General features: G+C 44.1%; 1 protein-coding gene across 1 annotated transcript in view; it reads right to left on the bottom strand.

The window, feature by feature from the left end:
- The window catches only part of cdh11 (cadherin 11, type 2, OB-cadherin (osteoblast)), an 86172-nt gene extending 67010 nt beyond the window's left edge, over positions 1–19162 (bottom strand). Inside the window, exon 1 of the mRNA XM_063875367.1 lies at positions 18767–19162. The gene's annotated coding sequence lies outside the window, so the exon portion shown is untranslated. The remainder of the gene's footprint in view (positions 1–18766) is intronic.
- Between the last annotated feature and the right edge of the window lie 1592 nt (positions 19163–20754).

Raw genomic sequence — 20754 nt, 5'->3', positions numbered from 1 at the left:
CCCAGTTTCTCAAAGTCCAATTTTAGGTATTTAAATGTCTTGTTTTGTCAATCTTAAACCCAAAGACTGGCCGCTTTGTGATTAAACAGCAGGAAAAGCAACACAGAAATGCCATATTTGAGAGGTTTAAAAGGCCAATTCTACAATTTGTGCATTAAAAATCACTCACATTTGATGGATTATCAACTAAACTAATCCGATAGTCAATATATCCTTGCAGCTTGAATCCTTCATAACTATTTAATGTAATCCTATCATGAGAAGAAATGTTTTTGAGCCATTTTCTTTACTTCTTTAGACCTTTTGGGAATGATTTGCATGCATGAATCAACCATGGTAACCATTTAATGGAGAAACACTCAGGATTGTTGACTCAAAAGGTCCCTTAAGATTTCCTGAATGTTTTGAACAGTGCTAAAATCTACTCCGAACCCGTGAGAGTTGTCCTCGATAGCAGAAAGTTTTTCATTAGTTTGTCTGTGCATTCAGAAAGTCAGATTAAAATCAGACTCGTATACAGCCCGCACATCTGCTCTGAGCAGCAGTACACGGTTCTTTCTGCACTGCGAGGCACATTATTGTGACCTTTTCCGCTGGTAATACAATGAAAATCAGGACGGCGCTAAACAGGGGGGTGTCTTGGCATAAATACAGACTCTGATAAACAGTTGAGCGCCTGAAATGGCAAGGTGAATGAGTACATACAGTACAGATGGAAAACAAGCGCGTGGGACGCCGTGTAGGATTTAATGACTTCTGCAGAACCGGTGTTGGTCTTTTTCGAAAATCAAAACCATTCAGCGTCCCTCAGCGGTATTTCTTTTCCTTGATTGAACACTTTAAGTATCTTTTGTCCCTCTAAAAGTGTATTGATTTGGTACAAACAGCGTAAAATATGCTTTAGTAGAGAGGTAAGATAAGAAGTGAGGGAGTCAAGAAAGAAATACAAAAGTAAATATGTGAAATCCGAGACACGGCTGAGGGGAATAAACCCAGACTTTGCTTAACATGTCCAACCAATCAACAATTCCAGAAATAGCTCGGTCCTTTTAGCCAAAACCACACAGCATGGAAAACTACTCAAGTTCGGAGTCTAAAGAAAGCCAAGAAACACATCTGCAGAGGAGGAAGAAAGAGCAGGTAGTTTGTGTGATTTGCTGTCGGATTGAATTTGTCTCCCAGCTCGGGAATCATACACAGATGAAGAAGACCTCAAGAGTTTCCATTCCTTCTTCTCCTTCACCTTCATCTTCCCCTTATCCTAATTTTTGCAACCTCTTCCTCCTTTGTCTCCAGTTTTGTTCCTCTTTTCATTTATATTCAGTGAACAAAAATGCTGACTAATATCACCCATGACTCAAAGAAAAACCCCTTTACATTATTTAATACGATCTAATCTGTCTTTGACAGTCATGGGAACGACAACCTTTCCAATCACAACAGCAGTCATTCATACCGGGGTGAAAACACGTCTCATCAAAACCTAATAAAGCAATTCAGCCCCCCCCCCCCCTCTAATATGCTCCTATCCTGCAGCTAAAAAGCTTTTCTACTTCGCTGCTTTGCTCTCATTCCTCTCCTGCGGCTCCCTGTCTGAACGCTCCTCTCTGCTGCGTGCTGCTGATGTTTGTAATCTAGGAATTTTACCATATCCTGCTCTGAGAGTGTGGAAAGGTAAGCAGTCACACGCTGGACCAGATATCACTTTCAGAGCATTCAGGGAGACTTACTGTGAGAGAGGCGCTGATAAAAGAGCTCAACACACCTGTGTCTACGGCCAGTGTCTGTGTCTTGCTCTTATTGACTGTGTGTGTGTGTGTGTGTGTGTGTGTGTGTGTGTGTGTGTGTGTGTGTGTGTGTGTGTGTGTGTGTGTGTGTGTGTGTGTGTGTGTGTGTGTGTGTGTGTGTGTGTGTGTGTGTGTGTGTGTGTGTGTGTGTGTGTGTGTGTGTGTGTGTGTGTGTGTGTGTGTGTGTGTGTGTGTGTGTGTGTGTGTGTGTGTGTGTGTGTGTGTGTGTGTGTGTGTGTGTGTGTGTGTGTGTGGAGGCCATGCCAGTGACCTGAATTAAACACGTCATTCTGTCGGTCTGCTTATCGTCCGGCCCTCTGTCCGTTAGTGTCTGTGCCTTCAGGCTGCCATCTTTTATTGTTCTGGACAAATAAAGAGATCGGGTCGCCGTAGAAAAGAGGCTTCCAAAATCACACACACACACACACACACACACACACACACACACACACACACACACACACACACACACACACACACACAGGATCAGATGTTTTTTTGGATGAAAGGGTCATTGTGCTAGCACAGCTACAAATCCTGGCAGCACTCGACAGCCCCACACACACACACATACACAACGCAAAATTCTTGTTGGACAAAACGCTCCTTGTCTGACCCACCTAAACACACACACACACACACACACACACACACACTGGGGCTCAGAAAGGTGGATTACGCTCATTTACAAATGTATGGCTTTGTGACCGACCCGTTAGTGGGAGCCAGCCCAATGAATTATTCAGCGCCTCCTTGAGGGTTAAAGCAGGCGGAAAAGATGCTTGTTAAGATCTCAAAGGCCAGACAGAATACACATTTAAAGAGGGAAAGAGGGAACGTTGTCAGAAGTTTCTGAAGTTTGAATATTCAGAGTTACTTCGATCAATCGCTGTTGAGGGAATAAGTGTCAAATATGTGGAAGAACACCATTTCACAGAGAAAGCAACGGGAGAAAAGCAAAAGTTGGGACAACATGTTGCTGATGAAACAACCATGAATAATTCAAAGCGTCTTAGAGTGAAAGCATGCGGAAAATACACTCTGATTTAGAGTTAAAGGGGCTTTTGGAGTATTCTCTTTCCTGTAGGTCTTAGTGCATGCAAATGGTCTGCAGACACTAAAATCCCCTCCATTGGATTCATTTGTTTACTTCAGGAACGTGGTGACATCACTATGGACCACACTTGCTCTTATTGGTTATCGCTCCAACACATTGAGCGTGATAGGCTAAAGGGGCGGGACATCTCTAAGCAGGTTGACCAATCATACCAGAGTCGGCCAGCTAACCAATCAGAGCAGACTGGGCTCTGGTTTCAGACAGAGGGTGAACAGAGGAGCTGCAGCACAGGCAGTATGAGAAACATAAAGAGCTTTCTGAACATTAAAGCATGGAGACATGTCCCATAGCTCCTTTTAACAGACAGTTTTATATGATCCAAAAAGATATGTTGGTGATGACCTGCTTCTATAAACGGAAGCAGTCATCACCAAGAGGAAACACACAGCCAATCAGAGAGCTGAGGGAACATCACATGTCCTCCATAAAAAGTGCAGATCAAAAATCCTGATTACACGAGTCGCTGGCCTTGGAGAGCGAGGTAAATCAATCACAAATAAATCCCTCCTCCCCCTCCCCTCCATCTGTCCTCTCCTCTCTCTCCCCACCTCGCGTCTCTTTTTTAAAATCTTCATCCCTCTCTTCCTCAACCCTTCGATCCCTCTCTCTCTCTCCACCCAGGCGTATGTAAGTGAGTGTGGCAGCAGGCCTGGTTGGTGTGCCTTTGTGCATCACTGCTTTAGACTAACAAACCCCCCACCCACCCAGAACCCTCCTTTCTCCCTCTTTCTCTCCCTCCCTCCCTCCCTCCCTCCCTCACACATGAATTCAAAAGGCCGAAGAACTTTTGGAGAGTCATGCCAGATGTTCCCAGCTCGGCATTCATACACCGTCTCTTTTTCTGTCTCATTCCCCTATTTCCCTCACTTATCTGGCCTTTTATTCATTTCCCCCTCTTTACTTTTTATAGAACCTCCTTTAATTCATCTTTTTATTGCTTTTAAAACCTCTTTATTATTTCCCCTTCCCATCTCTGTTGTGCTCTTTGTGTGAAACGCATCCTCCACTTGTTCCCCGCTATCCTAAATTTGTTTGGATGTTTTCTCCTCCTTTTACTTCCTCTTCTTTTTTCCCCTTCCTCCTCGTCCCATTTTTCTGCCAATTTATATTCTTTAAAGTCCATTCATTCGCCTCAAAACAGTGTCTTTTTGATACTCAATGCATATTCATTCTCAATTATTCCTTAATGGTGTGAATGTCAGCCTTCTCCATCCTTCCTTTTCCTCTCTGCTCCATGTATCTCTGCCTTTATACCATTCTACAAATCTGTCATTCATTCTCATGTGTGGGATCATTCCTAAACCCTTTCTGTCTTTCTAGTATTTAATATGTCTTTATTAACCATCTGCATCCCTTTCCCACTAATTTCCTCGCCTTTTTTTTGCATCACTTCTAGCTTTCCTTTCTTAGAAAGCACCCCCACGTCCTGCTCCTCCTCCTCCTGCTCTTCCTCTTCCTCCCTCTCCCTGTCATTCTCTCTCGGAGGCCCATTGATTCTCGGCTAGCCGTCAGACGGGGATGGGATCCTCAGATGTCCTCGGCCATGAAAAAAAAAATAATTCGACATCTCCCACTTAAAGTCTTTGGAAATACAGAGCACCCGCCCACCAATCCTCTAATGGAAAACAGATGGGAGGCGAGGAGAGCTGATCAGGACAGAGAAATGGAGGTGGTGAGGGGGGGATGGATTTGCACACCTATTCATTTTGAACGTCTCCTGAGGATGCAAGCGGAGGCTCCGCTTTGCTACGCCACCGGTCTTTAGTTATCTCTCTGGATCTCTTATTCTGTATTTCTGCCCTGCACATGACTTGTAGTCCCTCTAACTAAACCAGAATCAGCTCTATCGCCAAGTTCACACAGTAGGAACTTACTTTGGGGTAGATTGGTGCATCCATAAACACAGTAAGAGGTATTTAGTTATTAAAAGGGAACAAATAAAAAGCTGAAAGCTTCTATAAATGTGCAAAAAACTAAGAATCAAACATGGAATATGATTCCTGCACAGGACTCTTTAACTAACAATATCAGGATAAGGTTTATTGCCAAGTTCACATTTGTTTGGGCGTCGTTTGGTGCATGCATAAACACAGTAGGAGGAACCTGTTAGAACTAGAGACCGACAGACTACTACTACTAAAAGCTAAATATATGCATACATTAAATATGCTTCCTGCTCATGACTCTTTAACTATATCAGGATCATGTTTACTGCCAAGTTCACACACCAGGAACTGTCTTTAGGGGCAGATTGGTGCATATTTAAACACAGAAAGAGGATTTTAGTTGTGGGAAAGCAACAGGCAAAGATCTATTATAGAAACTATGTTAAAAACTATTATTAAAAAGGTGTTTGCAGGACTATAAATATACAAAAACTAAGTACAATATGACAAAAATATGTGCTGATCTCAGTGGAGCAGCTGTGCAGTTTAACCGTCCGCTTTTGCATTTTATCTTTCATACCATTTGAATGGTTCGCAGCGCTCTGTCACTGTGGCTTTACAGGAAGCGATCTCTCACATTGTGTCCTGCTGTCATGCATCAGGTGGAGTTATATTTCCTACCATCCCTCCATCCATTAAACCATCCTCTCTAATGCTCCCTTCCTTTTTTATTCCAACTGTTCATTTAGCATCCTCCAGACATCCTCCATCTATCCATGGTCCTCTGTCCGTCTGCCCCTCCCCCTCCGTCCATTTATCCCAGTATTGATCTAGCTGTCCATGATATGTCTGGGTGATTGACAGCTACTAATTGGCTTAATCCCACCCCCGGGGGCTTGTAGGTCTTTGGCTGATCTGGATACAGCTGTCCTATTGTCCAACAGCTGACACCGTGACCCTCGGGAGCCACCGGGGAGACAGGAGGAAGAGATAGTGAGACGGAGAGAGAAAGAGGCTTTCATTCAGAAGACTTATCATTAGTGTTTTATTGGAAAAACATCTGGTTTGTTTTGTTGCTTTTTAGTTTAGTTGAAAGAAAGCAACGTTTCTTTTTGGTTTTTATTTGCATTTTTATAGAAGTTGTGTGGTTATACATAATATAAGTATCTAAATTCATTAAAGGACAGAATAAAAATCAAGAAATCTGAAAAGAGAAGATAGAAAAGAACTGGGAGAAAACTAAACATATTTTGTTTAATTGGAATAAAAGTATTCCTGAATATCCCCATTAAGCAGGAAAATCCCATGTCCTCAAGATAGGTTGGAGAAAATGCACTTTATTCTGACACTACCATGCAACATCAAACACTGGAGCAAACTATTATCAAAGACACTTCCTTCTTCTGCATAATATCTGTAATACTATACGTTTCAGTCCGTGCGTTCCTTAGTCATATTAGCCAACTTTACTGCTTCTGAAACCTCAATATGATTTCCCCTTCTATGTTATCTGATCTTGATCTTTGTGTCAAATGCATCCTTATTCCTACATATCTAAGTTGGATGAAAAGCTTTGTTTTATTTCATTTCTAGTCAGATTTTGCAACATAAAAATTGTGCAAAAAAGTGCAGCGTGCTACAAGATGCTTCATCCAACACGGGATCATTCTTTCTCAAAGACACTTTAAACTCTTCTTTAAAAGATACTGTCCATACCCTGTAATATGGAGTAGAAACACACTCCTAAGCCACGGCATCCATTAGTAAGAGGCTAGTGAGGGAGGACGGCGCACAGAGAGGACGACATATGTAGTTGATGGAGACCTCGGCTCACCGGCAGAAAGATTTTCATCAAGCGGCTTGACGGGCGGATCTGGCTCAAAGGTCAACCCTTCTTTCATTGCAATATGTGTGCATCAACAACCGCCAGTCCAGTCAAAGCGCCCTTGAGCGCGACAAGATGGAAAAACGAGAGAGAGAAGGAGGGAGACAGTCGCCCAAGAGACGAGTGAGGCAGCTCCAAAGCAGAGCCAGATTAGCTTTGCTCTATTGAGAAGGCAAGGGGCAGAACACAACATCTTAGTGGATGCCACTAAGCCTCTAAAGACCTCCCTACACCCCCCCACCACCATCCCATTTATCCAGTAACTGACACAGTTTTACATACACATTAGCCCCCGGAGACCTCACTAGCTGAACACTCAGACTCATTGTCAGGTCGTGATCTGTTCACCTAGAAGCCGTTAGTAGGTCTGTAGCTTCAGAGCTATTCATAATGATAAAGTGCAGTAAGGGCTTTCAGAGCAGCTTCATCACACACTTTAATCATTTGTAAGGCCACAAGATAGCTAATAACTTGCTGAATGTTTAATAGTTCTTCGTGTCAGCAGTTTAACCTTGGATTCTGAATAGGAAACAACATTAGGAAAGTAGAAATTCAAAAAAGGGAATAAAAAGCTGTGTTTTTCTGTGGTTGGGCTCTGGATTGATTTGACCTTTGATCCTGTCGCTGCACAAACACACTTCACATATTAAACGCTTTAAGGGCTTCATTTCAACATGCTATTGATCTGTGTTTGGCACCATCAGCCTTGGAAATACACACACTTTTAGGCCAAAAAATCCAATCAAACAGCGATGATTAACGGGTCGTACGAGAAAAATGACTGATGTGTGTTTTTTCTTTTGGATGCATCACGATGAATGGGTTTTGTTGAGGGGTGGGGGGTGAGGGGGAGGAATTGATCAGCTCTGTTGCGGACCATTACACCTACCATACATGTGTAATGATCCTGATTATCTGTATGAGTTGCCCTCTCCCACCCCTCACCCGCAGACAAACACTCCACTCAATGACAACCTGGAGGACACAAGGGTCATTGTGCCAAAACATCCTCCCCTGCAAGACGATACCCCCTGCTCTCTCAATCCCTCCCTCATTTTCTGTCCCTGCTCCAAACCAATGCTCAGACGTGCTGGATGCTTGATAATAACCCCCCCCCACCCCTTCTTCCAGCGCTGAATGGTTGTAGGAGACGGGTCCCCTCCCTTCTTCCTCCAGGTTGACACAGAGAGCTCTTTGTTATCCTGAGCTGCGACCACATACCTTAATACGCTCGGTTCCCAAACTGCCCTCCAACCAAAGACCCCCTTATATCTCAACAACGATCTCCCAAACTGATGCATGTTTGTCAATGGACAACCATCTGGAAAAACATGGTTTCTTTCTTGTTTTTAGGAGATGCAATTGATGTTAATGCATGTTAGGGCTAAGAGCTAGCAATGCATCTTCAATGTTGATACATAGGACCAAAATAACTATTCAACACCCGCTTATGAAGTGTATATCGGAAAAAAGATCCCCCAAACTGACACATAAATGATGCAAATTCCCTCAGAAGTAGGTCTCATTTCAAACTAAAAGTGAGCTGCATGACATTCCCTTTTCCCCACATTTTTATGCCCTGAATATTGTCCCGAGATGAAGGAATGGGAGCTCTATCTCTATCCTCTTTGTGAAAACTCAAAGCACCAATTAAACTACTACTTGATCTAGTCCTCGACACCAGCAGTGCCTTTTAACGGAGGTGGAAGAAGGACTTTATACTTAAGTTAAAGAATAAATCAGAAGTACTCAACATGCACAATGGCCCATGATTCGCTGGGTGATGTTTATTGGTGCGTTCATGTCTTGGTCACAGTCGGTGTGACACTCAGAGCTCTTTATCCGAAGCATCTATAGAATATGGAAATGCTCGTAAATGAAAGGCATTTTGTCACAGCGAGACATTTGCTCTGATAGATTTATTTTCATCTGGAGGGTGAGACCTGATGACGTGCTGCACTTATTGCTCTAATCTGCTCTTAAAGATCATATCTCTGCCAATGAACTTGTTTTAGCCACACTTCTCTTCACTCTGCTTAAATTTGATCTACTCAACGGGGAAATCTTAAGTTCCAATAGTCAGTGGTAGTGTTGGATTGTCTTTCTGTCATAAGCCATGATTGCCCGTCATTTTTTTGATCATCCTAAATGCACATTCTTATTGCTGCCATAGTGCCTGAACAGTTCAATATGATCAATGCAACTTTACACGGTTTAGCTAAAAAATGACCGACATACTTCCCTGAACCTCATCCAGGCTCCAAGCTATGCTAAGCTAAGTCGCGCATGTTACCTTATTTGCCGATGGAGGTAATATGCACGTTTTGGCCCATGCTAAAGTCTGGCCGATGCATCCCCAGCTCAAGTATCTTCATCAAATGTTAATCCCTGCTTTATGCTTTAAAAGCAACCCGTAATTCCACCTCTAAATCCAACTTTAAAAAACAAATTGCTGCTCATTGGAGGAAATCCTGGGTCTTTCTCCCACTGTGGAGACACCTGGTTCGCATGAAGATAAGAGCACGAAGCATGCTCCACACACACACACACACACACACACACACACACACACACACACACACACACACACACACACACACACACACACACACACACACACAGCCCAGGGTGAACTTGCATATGTCACTATGCAGAGACACACATGCGGGCGGACAGCGCTGTGTCTCTCTGCTGATGCTCACGCTCAGGTGCACTCAGGATCACGGGCTCCACGCTGACCTTGCGCGGTCAGCTTTAGCACCTGCATGTGAAAACACATCGGAGTGACACGTGCACTCTCACACACACACATGCACGGTGACCTTGTTAGCTCAACCTTGCCTAGCAGAAAATAAACAGGGCTGATGGCCCTTGCTTTCTTTCGTAACATCGTAATAAAAATAAACATGGCAGTCGCTAATTCGATGTCGCTCCACATGAGCGATGCGAACATACACGATGTCTGAAAATGCCTCAGAGCTACGGCGACATCACCGGGTTTATAAATAACTTCACTATCTGTGTACATTTCAAATGAATTGAAAGGACAACCACTGGCAGTCCATTAAACATCTATACAGTACTGGAATAATATCTGATAAGCGATGGGTGATGGGCGTGGATTTGTGATGACGCCACTTCTCTCACAACTCACACACACACTTTCAAGATCTTTCCCACTAAGTATAAGGTGTTGCTGTGTAAAGTGGCAAAACCTGCCTTGTATCAGTCATTGCACTTCCCTATAAAATATTTTGGTTCCTTTTTTATAGTCAAATAACAATTAGGCCGTCCTAGAGGAGGCTATATCTGTCGCTCACTGCTTTCCTTTCACTGGAAAGGTCAAGGCAGTCACAGCTGCGACTGAAACCTAAAGAGACGCAAGATAACGGCACGCGGGTAAAAAGAAATCGAGACTATTTAGAAGGAGATTCATAGGAGATAGGGACAGGAGGAGTGGCTTTATCAATAAACGGAGCGAGGAAAAGAGGATGTATTAAATGCATGCCGCTCCGAAAGGCGTGGTAAGGGACTTGGGGCATGCACGGACATTAATAGTGTTCAATGAAGGAGTGGTGGTGTCATTCAATCACATGACACCATATAACGTGACATGCGCAGTGAAGCGTCGATAGAGAGAGACAGAAAGAAAATCAGAGGGTCGGAAAGATGCTCAAAAGAGTGTCGGATTCAGGGAGAGAGGACAGTGAAGAATAAAGAAAGGGAGGCGACCGGAGAGGAGTTATTATGGTGAAGAGGTCAACCTTGCAGTAATGCTCTGTCTTGTAGAAAGAAAAAGTGTGTGTGTGTGTGTGTGTGTGTGTGTGTGTGTGTGTGTGTGTGTGTGTGTGTGTGTGTGTGTGTGTGTGTGTGTGTGTGTGTGTGTGTGTGTGTGTGTGTGTGTGTGTGTGTGTGTGTGTGTGTGTGTGTGTGTGTGTGTGTGTGCGCGCGCGCGCGCGCGCTTGAACTGTGGGTGTTAGTGCACTGTTATCTCAATTGCGCCCCTGTGTGTGTGCATGACTCATCATCTGCCACGACACCGTCACGTCACAACGTCCTGTTTTGTGTTTTGGATGTTCGGACGCTGGTTATATAATTTGAAAACCTTTCTGCTGCTGTGTGTGTGTGTGTGTGTGTGTGTGTGTGGCTGCACAGGAACCACATTCTGTTTCAGAGCACACCTTCGTCTCCACTGAGCTGAATCAACGAGGAGAGAGGCTCATTAGTAAACACACTTATTATGTGATAAACAATAAGTATGCATGGGTGATTTCGGCGGCTGTTTGATGCTTATTTTAGCAAACATTAAATTAAAGATGCCCTATTATGCTCATTATGAGGTGGATATGTGTGTCTTGTGCCTCTACTGTGACATGTTTTCCTGCTTTGCAGACCATTTACATGCACTAAAACCTATACAAACACATAATAGGGCCCCTTTAAGCAACTTTATCATAATGCATATTTATAATAAAACTCAAACAGGGTTATTTTTAGACCTTTTTTCCAGGTCTGTTCAGAGGAGAGCGAAGGGGGGAGGCATACTAAAGAACACCGGAGGAGAGATAAGAGGGGAGGAAAGGGGAGGGAGGAAGGAAGGAAAGAAAGGAATGAGGACGAGACAGGAGAGGATGAGAAGTGCTCGATAAGTCCCGGCGTGATCAAAGCGCAGCTCTGACATTAAGAGCAGCGCTGCCAGCATGCTGAGTGGTTAGCGCTCGAAGTGCACACACACTTTGAAACTTTAAAATGTGTGTGACGGAGAAGGCTTTCCTCTCTTCCAGACGGGGTAGAGAAACATTTCCCTCATCAGTGTGCTCTCATAGCTGTGCAAACACAGGCTTGTGTTTCGTGACTTTTATTTGCTTCAAAACACACGTGAATCATGGGTAAAAAAACCATCACTAACGCCCACTCACTTTTCTCAGCACACCGTCATCACCAGCTCCTACAGCGGCAGACAACTTGGAGAAATCAGAGGCCATTATGACGTTTCTCACAATAAAACAACCAAACAAAAACGGGTTTGCCAGTAAATCTGTTCCGGTGTTATTGCCACGCTCCTTTTTGAAGGCTTTTCTTTAAGGGTAACGCCGCGGGAAATATATTCCAGAATGCTTCTCTCACAATGGGAAGCTAAAGATGCTAAATAAATAATGTAGTTGGGCTGGTAAACACGGAGATTAGGCCATTCGTTTCCAGAGAGAGCGCTTATTTACAAATCGGCGCCAGAGCCCCCCCTCCTTCCACCGTGACATCGGACACACCAGAACAATTTGTCGAGCGCTGTGCCCTCCGGCGATATGTTAGAGATGTTGATTATGCAGCTACTCCTGTCCTCTGTGCTCGGCACCTTTCAATTTAATTCCTAATTTTCTTGTTAGGTTAAACAAAGAGGAAAACATGCAGCATGGAGGGCCGTGTGACAAGTGTTCCCGGCCAGACGGAGGTCACAGCTGGGGGGTTTTCTTGTAGTTGAACTTCCTATCAGTCTATCTGCTCCAGATAGTCCTCCATCTAACCCTGCCCCTCATCAGATAAGGTGTGTGTGTGTGTGTGTGTGTGTGTGTGTGTGTGTGTGTGTGTGTGTGTGTGTGTGTGTGTGTGTGTGTGTGTGTGTGTGTGTGTGTGTGTGTGTGTGTGTGTGTGTGTGTGTGTGTGTGTGTGTGTGTGTGTGTGTGTGTGTGTGTGTGTGTGTGTGTGTGTGTGAACTCTGCAAAATAAATGTTCTTTGCAGATGATACACACCTGTTTCGAGACAGGTCTGCCAGACGTTAACATGGAAAACACACACACACACACACACACACACACACACACACACACACTGTAACTTGAGGCTGTAACCGTCTGTCCATAAAGTTCACCTTTACAAATGTGTTCCATCAGCAAAATTAGCTCACTTCAATTAGCATAACCATGTTAATTATGGTAATCCACAACACTGTCTGCAAACACACACTCAGTGTGTGTGTGTGTGTGTGTGTGTGTGTGTGTGTGTCAAAATCCATTTAAAAACTGTAATTTAGGATCTCATAAGTTGTGATAAATTGATTGACCGACTGAAATGATTATAAAATAACATTTGTTAGCAGGGAATGGGAACAAGGCTGAGTATTTTTGAGAAAAGACAGCTTTGGATGCTTCATTTGTGTCTCTGAAGACACAATGAACACACACACACACACACACACACACACACACACACACACACACACACACACACACACACACACACACACACACACAGTTAATTATTATCCTGAATAATGGGAAGCAAACGACTCATTAATTTTCTCCTTGACCCGCGTGCAGAAACTCGACTCTCCTCCTTTCTTTTCTCTCTCTCTTCCTCCCTTCTCTCTCTCTTTCTCTCTCTGCTGCAATTCATGCAACATACATGTGTCAAACAGGAAGTCTTTCAACTGAGGATTATTAATTGGCATTTGAAACAAAACCCCAACAAAATCTCTGACCCCGATCTGGAGTAGTGTTGTGATTGAACGACACTCGGATATTCATTAGGGAGAGGGGTTTATGTGTTTGACCTTCATCACTTATCTCTTTCTCTTAAAGCCTCTGCGGATAGAATTGGAAATAAGAAAACCTTTTTTTGTTTGACTCATGTGACCGGCGTCATGAGACCACAAACCACCAGACTGCACCACACGACTGTCACCCAGAATAATTACAGCGCACACACACACACACACACACACACACACACACACACACACACACACACACACACACACACACACACACAGAAAGTCTGCACAATGCACCTGCAAAATCTCACAGTCACTCCATACATGCATGTGCAAAACAAACATGCACACACACACACGGGGCGAGGATCAACAGCGCTCTCTATCTGGAGTAATCAATTCTCATTCTAATCCGATCAATACCCCCCCCCCCCCCCCGTCAACGCCATGTTCTGATCATCGATAGAATCACTCGTTAATCCTGAATGAACATCGATCGGGCGTTATCACACTCACAGCCAATCTGCACAAGCTGTACGGGAGGAAAGGTCACACAGCGACGCTCTGACTTTAAAACGCCGTCACGTCACGCTCTCAGATGAAAGGAGATTTAAAAAAAAGCTAAATCACTTTTAAAAAAGTCGACATTCAATTGATGCTGGAATGTTCCGGTGCCGCCACATGTTTGCTGTTGGATGGCTCTGAGTGGAGTCCTTGGTTTTTCTTTTGTTCTGGTTTTATTTGCGGCGCCGCTTCCTGTCTCTCCGAGTCCTTCTGCCTCGCGCTACTTAATGACTTCAATGTGACTTTGCTCGTCACATAATGACAGCACGGGACTCTTTTATGAATAACTCACCCGTTTCTTTCTCTGCACAGAAAAAAGAAAAAAACATTTCCCGACGAACTACATTTTATCCCAGCATGCAGTGGGTTGCTGGCAAAAGCTTAACCAAACACAGTTTTCACACAGTTAGTCGACGAAAGACTCAATTTTGGATGAAAAGAAACTGTTTTTAGTTGAGTAAAAGCCGCAGAGTGTTTAGACTTCCCCTCTCCTTGTGACGGGAGTGCAGAGCGCTAAGTGAAAACACATGAGGAAAAGAAAAGAGAAACAAAGCTGAGACGGCCGGGGGAAACTGAACCCCGGACGTTATACTGCCAGGAAGCTATGTCAACAACTGCACCACCTGGGCTCTCACATGCACCGATACCCTAGGAAATACCCCCCCCCCTCCCCCCATAAACCCACTTTATAACCCTCGATAGATTGAGACAAATCAGCCACTGTCTTCCCTTTCCTCTGGAGGGCAAGCGAAGAGATTAAAGGTCACCTTCGCTAATTACTGCCTCCGTCATTTAATCTGGGGATCAGAGCTGTAATCCCATCGCACCGCTACGGGAAATTATAAATCACTGTTACTTATTAAAGACCGATGTTCAAACTGATGGAAGGAATAATTCGGGGCTGTTTAGTGGTCAGGATTAGAACAGATTTCTGGGTGTTTATTGTCTTCACATTCAGGTCCGATGACATTAAGGAGCAAATAAGTGAAAGTAGAAGCAGCAAAGGGAACTATGCAGGGTGATAGGAGTAGACTTGGCTTGGGAACTGAAGGGTTGCTGCATGGTTAAAGTCTCAAATCCGACCAAGTGTGGACTACCTCTCCATTAGTGCATGTCTATGGGTCATATTTGTGCATGTGTGTGTATTTTGGGCCTATGTGTGTAATTGTAATGTTACGCAAGAGTGAAAAACTGAATTAGAGGCAAGGTACAACATGTTGTTTGGGTATAGATTTAATGTTTTTTGGTTTGATTGTGTCTTTGCAATACATTAACTCTCTTCAATACTAGATATATATATATAAAAACTTATCAAACTTATCCCAATTATTTCAAGTATATATATATATATATACTTGAAATAATTGGGATAAGTTTGAGTTCTTTTTCTAAAGCGTCACACACTGCAGTTTAATACATCTCTATAATATGTCCTATGATTGGACCGGCATTTTGAGACGGATTAAAATGAATAGAATGGACTCTGTATGTCGTCTCGAATAGAGAAGGAGAAGACGGGTAAATAAAATGTAATATCTGTTGGAAAACTCAGAGCAGGAAGAGGTGGAGACGCATCAACAATAAATAAAATAAAGAGTCGGACGCTGAAGTTTGACCAGTTGTCTGTAGTGCTGACACGGGTTTCTGTGGGACCCGGGGACCGAGGGAGAGAAAGCAGAAAGAGAAAACAGAGCTGAGGCAAAGAGAGAGAAAACAACTCCCTCAGTCCCCCTTCTTTACTGCTGCGCCCCCTCCCTCCCACTCCTCCTCCTGCCCCCTTTCTCTCTCTCTTGGTGGTAATTTAAATCTGAAGGTAACAGAAGCCAGTCACGGTGGACATGCTTATCCAGACCGACTGGACGTGTGTGTGTGTGTGTGTGTGTGTGTGTGTGTGTGTGTGTGTGTGTGTTCATGTGTGTGTGCAGATTGAATCCTGCTTCCCTGGGGAGCCTAACTACCTCTCCATCTCTCTGACTGGCTGTCTCAGGGAAAAGGGAGAGGGACAGAGTAGGGAAAACATGGAGACAGAGAGAGAAAGAGGGGTTTGGGAGAGGTTGTAAAGAAAAAAGGAGAAGGCAGAGTTTCTGCAGCGAAGCCCAACAGCTCCCTCTGTCGTCACCCAGAGCCGCTCTGTAGCGCTCCTCTCCCTCTCTAAATCCTGCCTCCTCATCTCCACCGGCTCCCTTCTCCTTTGCCGATCTTTCAACGAATGTGCAATGCCACGGTTTGTGAGAGCGCAGCAGCTGGAGCCTAATTAAATATAAATATAACGATTACAGTGCAATAAATTAATCCTTCTATCTCTGCACAGCCCCCCGCTGAGCTACGTCAGTGTTTGCAGGCGGTTTTCTTTAAACTCTTTCCAGTTGGCCAAGCTTTACTCCTTCTACATGCATTTGAAGAATGAGGGGGGGAAGTAGCTGTGGATATACTGATTAGAAACGAAACATGACACGTGCAAATGTTTATCACATGCTTTGCCAGATGCACGATTTCTTTTGTTGTTTTTTCTTAGCATTTCCAGTAATTTAAGCATCTATTTTGCATGTTTTTACTGTGATTTCCAACCTCTGTCCAGGCACTAACTTGCTCTGCTAAGTCTCTCATTTCAAACATTTCTCTGGCCTCTTTAGTAAAAGAGAAACCTGGACTTGGCTTGGAGTCACTTTATGTGTTTGTGATCGTATCCCATCATGCTTTTATTGTGTCTTGATAGCAGGGTAGCATCCCTCACTGGCGTAGTTGTGTCTTTTCAAACAGAGTTGAAGCGATGCACACGTTTAATTATATCTCTATAAGGAGCACAGCCATGAAGCAGAGCCAGGTCTTGCCTCTGCGTACACAAACCGGCCGACATCACTGTCACTCTCTCTGCCATTTCCCTGCTGCACATCAGGGGAAAATGTTACATCCCAGCTGCTCTCATGTGTCATCCACAGCCAGGTTTCTATACATGATACAAGGGGCTCCTGCTTTTAAAGAATACAATCTCATTCCCAGACAGAAAAAGCCCCAGAAAGGCAACTAGATGTTGGTGAGTGATGTCTGAGTGATGACGAGCAGTTTCTGTCTGCAGGTCTCAGACAGTCACGCTTTTTCAGAATTCTTCCCCTGTTTCTCCTCTCTCATTTCCTCTCGATTCTCTCCTTTCTCAAGCTGAGTTACTGTGCCCGAAATGCAGGCTCTAGAAGAAGAATTAATTAGTGAATTAAGCGAAACATCATGGAGCACAAATTGCGCAATACTGTTGTGCTGTTTACAAAAACACTTCAGTGAGATCCCTCTGAAGTTTCGCCTGGTCAAACAGCGACTATAAGATGAAGAAGCTGAAAATGAAGGCGTTATTTTCCTGTGATGTGTCTTCTGAGTAAATAAACTTACAGAGCCAGAAGAAAAAAAGGAAGAATTCAGTTTTTCTTCTACTAAATGTTGACTGGTCTGAAGACTAATTAGGAGAATGCAGGGGGGCGAGAATAAACAGTGAAGCTCTGTCTGAGGAGTAACCACATAACGAGGCGGAGGAAAACACTGATACTGTAAACTACAGCAGAGGATACATGAAGTTAGTCATTGTTTAACAAACTGCAGCAAGTTCCTGTGAAGGGTTTGCAGATTAAAGATGCTGCGAGAATAAAACACAACAGCTAATAATTTTCTCAATGGCTCCCATCAGACCAAAACAGAAGGGAGAGAGCGTGGGAAGGGGGGGGGGGGGGGGGACATTTCATAGAGCAACAGTGTGGGAGACAGAATGAGAGAGAGGTGGAGAGGGAGAGAGATTATTGCTTGAGAGCAGCAATCTTGAGCTGTGCCATGAATACCAAAGACTCCAGACCGCCTCTCCCTGAAAACGCAGCGGAATTGCAGCTGCCCAAATTACACACCAGCATCTCACTCACTGAAAACCACTCATCAGCAGGCTCGGTGCTGCGTGCATCCATAATTTATTATATAGTAACCAGCACTGATATTTCAATGGTATATGCATGCGCAACAATTAAAGGCTGATCTATAATGTGGCCCTGCAGGGGCGCGGAGCCAAGCGCGCGGACCTAATTGAGCGCAGAGTGTGTCTGAAATGACCCTACGGGCAGAACGATATGTATGCAATTTTATGCACTTTCACCTCATGGAAAAGAGCAAGGCCCAGGCTTTGGTTAAAGTATTAAAATGGACTGAATACTAACCATAGGGATCTTTAGGGATTCTCATTTCAAGAGCGTGATTTCACACAGCGATAACGAGCCCGGCGACGAGGAGCGACGATGAGAGAGTTGATATTTAAACTGAAACAGTATAGTTATTTTTGGAGAGGGAAGCTGGATGAAGTGAAATAGCTGCCACTCCAAAAAAAAAAAGTATTGTCTATTTGATTTATCGAAGTGATGATGGGATTTGCCTCTTTATGGATGGTGTGATTTGGTCCACATCCAGCCCATGTAGACGGTGACAGAAGAAAAGTTATGCGTCGCGGTTACGCGGAGGCTCCGGGAGGCAGCGAAAATAGAGGCTATACACGGAGATCAGCTTTTATACGTGGCCTGGCCACACACACACACACACACACACACACACACACACACACACACACACACACACACACACACACACACACAGATATGCACTCTCGCAGACGCGCAAAAAAATGCACCCCGACTCACTCTGCGCTGGAAACGTTAATAAATAGTGCGTGAATAAAACGCACCAATCCAACCGTCATCCAGAGGAGAAAGTGAGACACACACACTTTATCTCTAATGCGCAAACACTCCGTATTATCTCACACATAAAGACGTCCATGGTGACATTTTCTGTGTGACAACCCTGCGTTTGGACCAATCCAGACTCGAACCAGGATCTCCCCAGCATCCCGGGAACCGAGAGCCCCCACTTCGGTCTCTCTCCCCGGTTTTTTACGTTCATTAAAAAGCCTCCGCAGAGAGACACAGTGAGGGGAGAGCAGCAGTAGACAGGGGTGAGGAGGGGGATGAATGGGAGTGTGTTGAAGGCAGAATCCTTTAACTTAAGCGGGTCCTTACCTTTTTTGAAGTCCGTGCGCAGCCGTCCGTCTCTCCAAGGAAATCCCCCCCAATACGTACAAGCCGATCTCTCAACAAGTACTGCTTCTTCTCTCAGATGTCCAACACATCCACTGATGGAAACCCCAGTTTGTTCTGTTAGTAGTGCGCGCTCGGAGAAGAAAAAACAAACCCCAAAATGTCCTTATTTTTTTTATCCGCTAAAAAAAATCCCCAAACCAATCAATGAAAAAAGATGACAGACAGTCTTGATATGTTCCAAGAAGTGATGGAGAGGAGTGGTGGTGGTGGAGGTGGTGGTTGTCAGGAGAATAAACAGGGAAATCACCGTAGCATCCCTCCCTCCTCCGGGGTATGAAATCCGGTACAGTCAGCGCCGTTTATCAGTCCACTCTCCACGAGCCTCAGCAGCGGTGTGAGGGAGACTGAACGGGCGCGCGGCAGCAGCAGCAACGGGAGGGGGGAGGGGGGAGGGGGAGAGAGAGAGAGAGAGAGGAGAGAGAGAGAGAGAGATGTCGCTGCCGATGGAGGGCGTTGGAAACTAGAGTAATCCTCTCTCTCCTCTCTCGGTTTACTCTTGTTAGAGTAATCATATGATATCTGATTATTAGGATGGTGTTTAAATCGCCAGCTGACATGAGGATGAGGGAATAAGTCGTGGCATTACATTAATTATACATACAACATACATTTAGTCTCCAAAGAGCCACTTTTGAATTGCACAGATCTGAAGAATAGGATGGACTTCTTTAAATATCTGTCGATGTGTTTGTAAAATAAATGCTGCGTTAGATGTCTTGTATTTAATGTGGGAGTGTTAGGTCTTCATCAGGGCACTGTTCCACTCTTCGGATCTAAACCTAGACTGAGAGGCTGCAGCAGAAGGAGCCCTGCAGGAGGGGGGGGGGGGGGACTGAATGCAACAGTTGCTCTCTCCTCATTGGCTGACAACGTCTATTTAGAATCGCAAAGCCAACCAATCAGAGGAGAGGAGGGAGGAGCGTCCTTCTTTCTGAAAGGTGATTGGCTCATTAACAGACCGGTTTAAAATAGCTCCTGGCCAATCAGGAAGGAGAGGAAATAAACCCAGAGTTCAGCCAGGTGTAACGGATGGTTTATGAATCTCTCCTTTTGTGTGACACACACACACACACACACACACACACACACACACACACACACACACACACACACACACACACACACACACACACACACACACACACACACACACACACACACACACACACACACACACACACACACACACACTCACACACACACACACACACACACACACACACACTCACACACACACACACACACACGTATTTTAAGTATTTTTTAAATTTATGTATAGGTTCATCACTTAACTAATCAGCTTCCCCATATCTTTTTCAGAGACAAACATTTTTACTGTGGATATATTCCATATTTCCACAGTAAAACACCCAAAATGATCCAAACAAGGGACCAGATTTAAGTGAATGCCGTTGAAATGTTGTGTTTGCTGCCTGAAATAGACATTATTCTCCACAGTTTATAGATAGGGTCCTCTTGAGAACAAGCAGAGCTCACAAAATGCTTCCACTGATACAAAATAAAGAAGATATTAAAGGAGGTTCTGTATAATCAAAGCTTTCATATGCATTCATTACTTAAAGCTCATGTATATATAATGTATATTTTGTGGCTAGCTTAGCAACAGGTGGTCTAATGTTTTTTCAGGTTCACACTATAACTCGTCTAAGTAGATATTGTATGATTTTTATTTTATATAATTACAAAAATGAGACTTCTTGGTTTATTGAGCAATCCTCAAAACGACAGAGGCGCCGGTGAGAAAGCCCTCTAGTGGCCGTAGATATTATGACGGTCATGACGGTTGTATGAAAGGTCCAACAAGAGATTGGGGAAGATGTGTGTATCCAAAAAATACAAATCTGGGTGTCATGCGTGGAACCAGAATTGATTTGTTTGTTTCGATA

This window comes from Eleginops maclovinus, chromosome 22, assembly GCF_036324505.1.
Source record: "Eleginops maclovinus isolate JMC-PN-2008 ecotype Puerto Natales chromosome 22, JC_Emac_rtc_rv5, whole genome shotgun sequence".
Lineage (NCBI taxonomy): Eukaryota > Metazoa > Chordata > Actinopteri > Perciformes > Eleginopidae > Eleginops > Eleginops maclovinus.
This window is presented reverse-complemented; position numbering and strand designations above follow the sequence as displayed.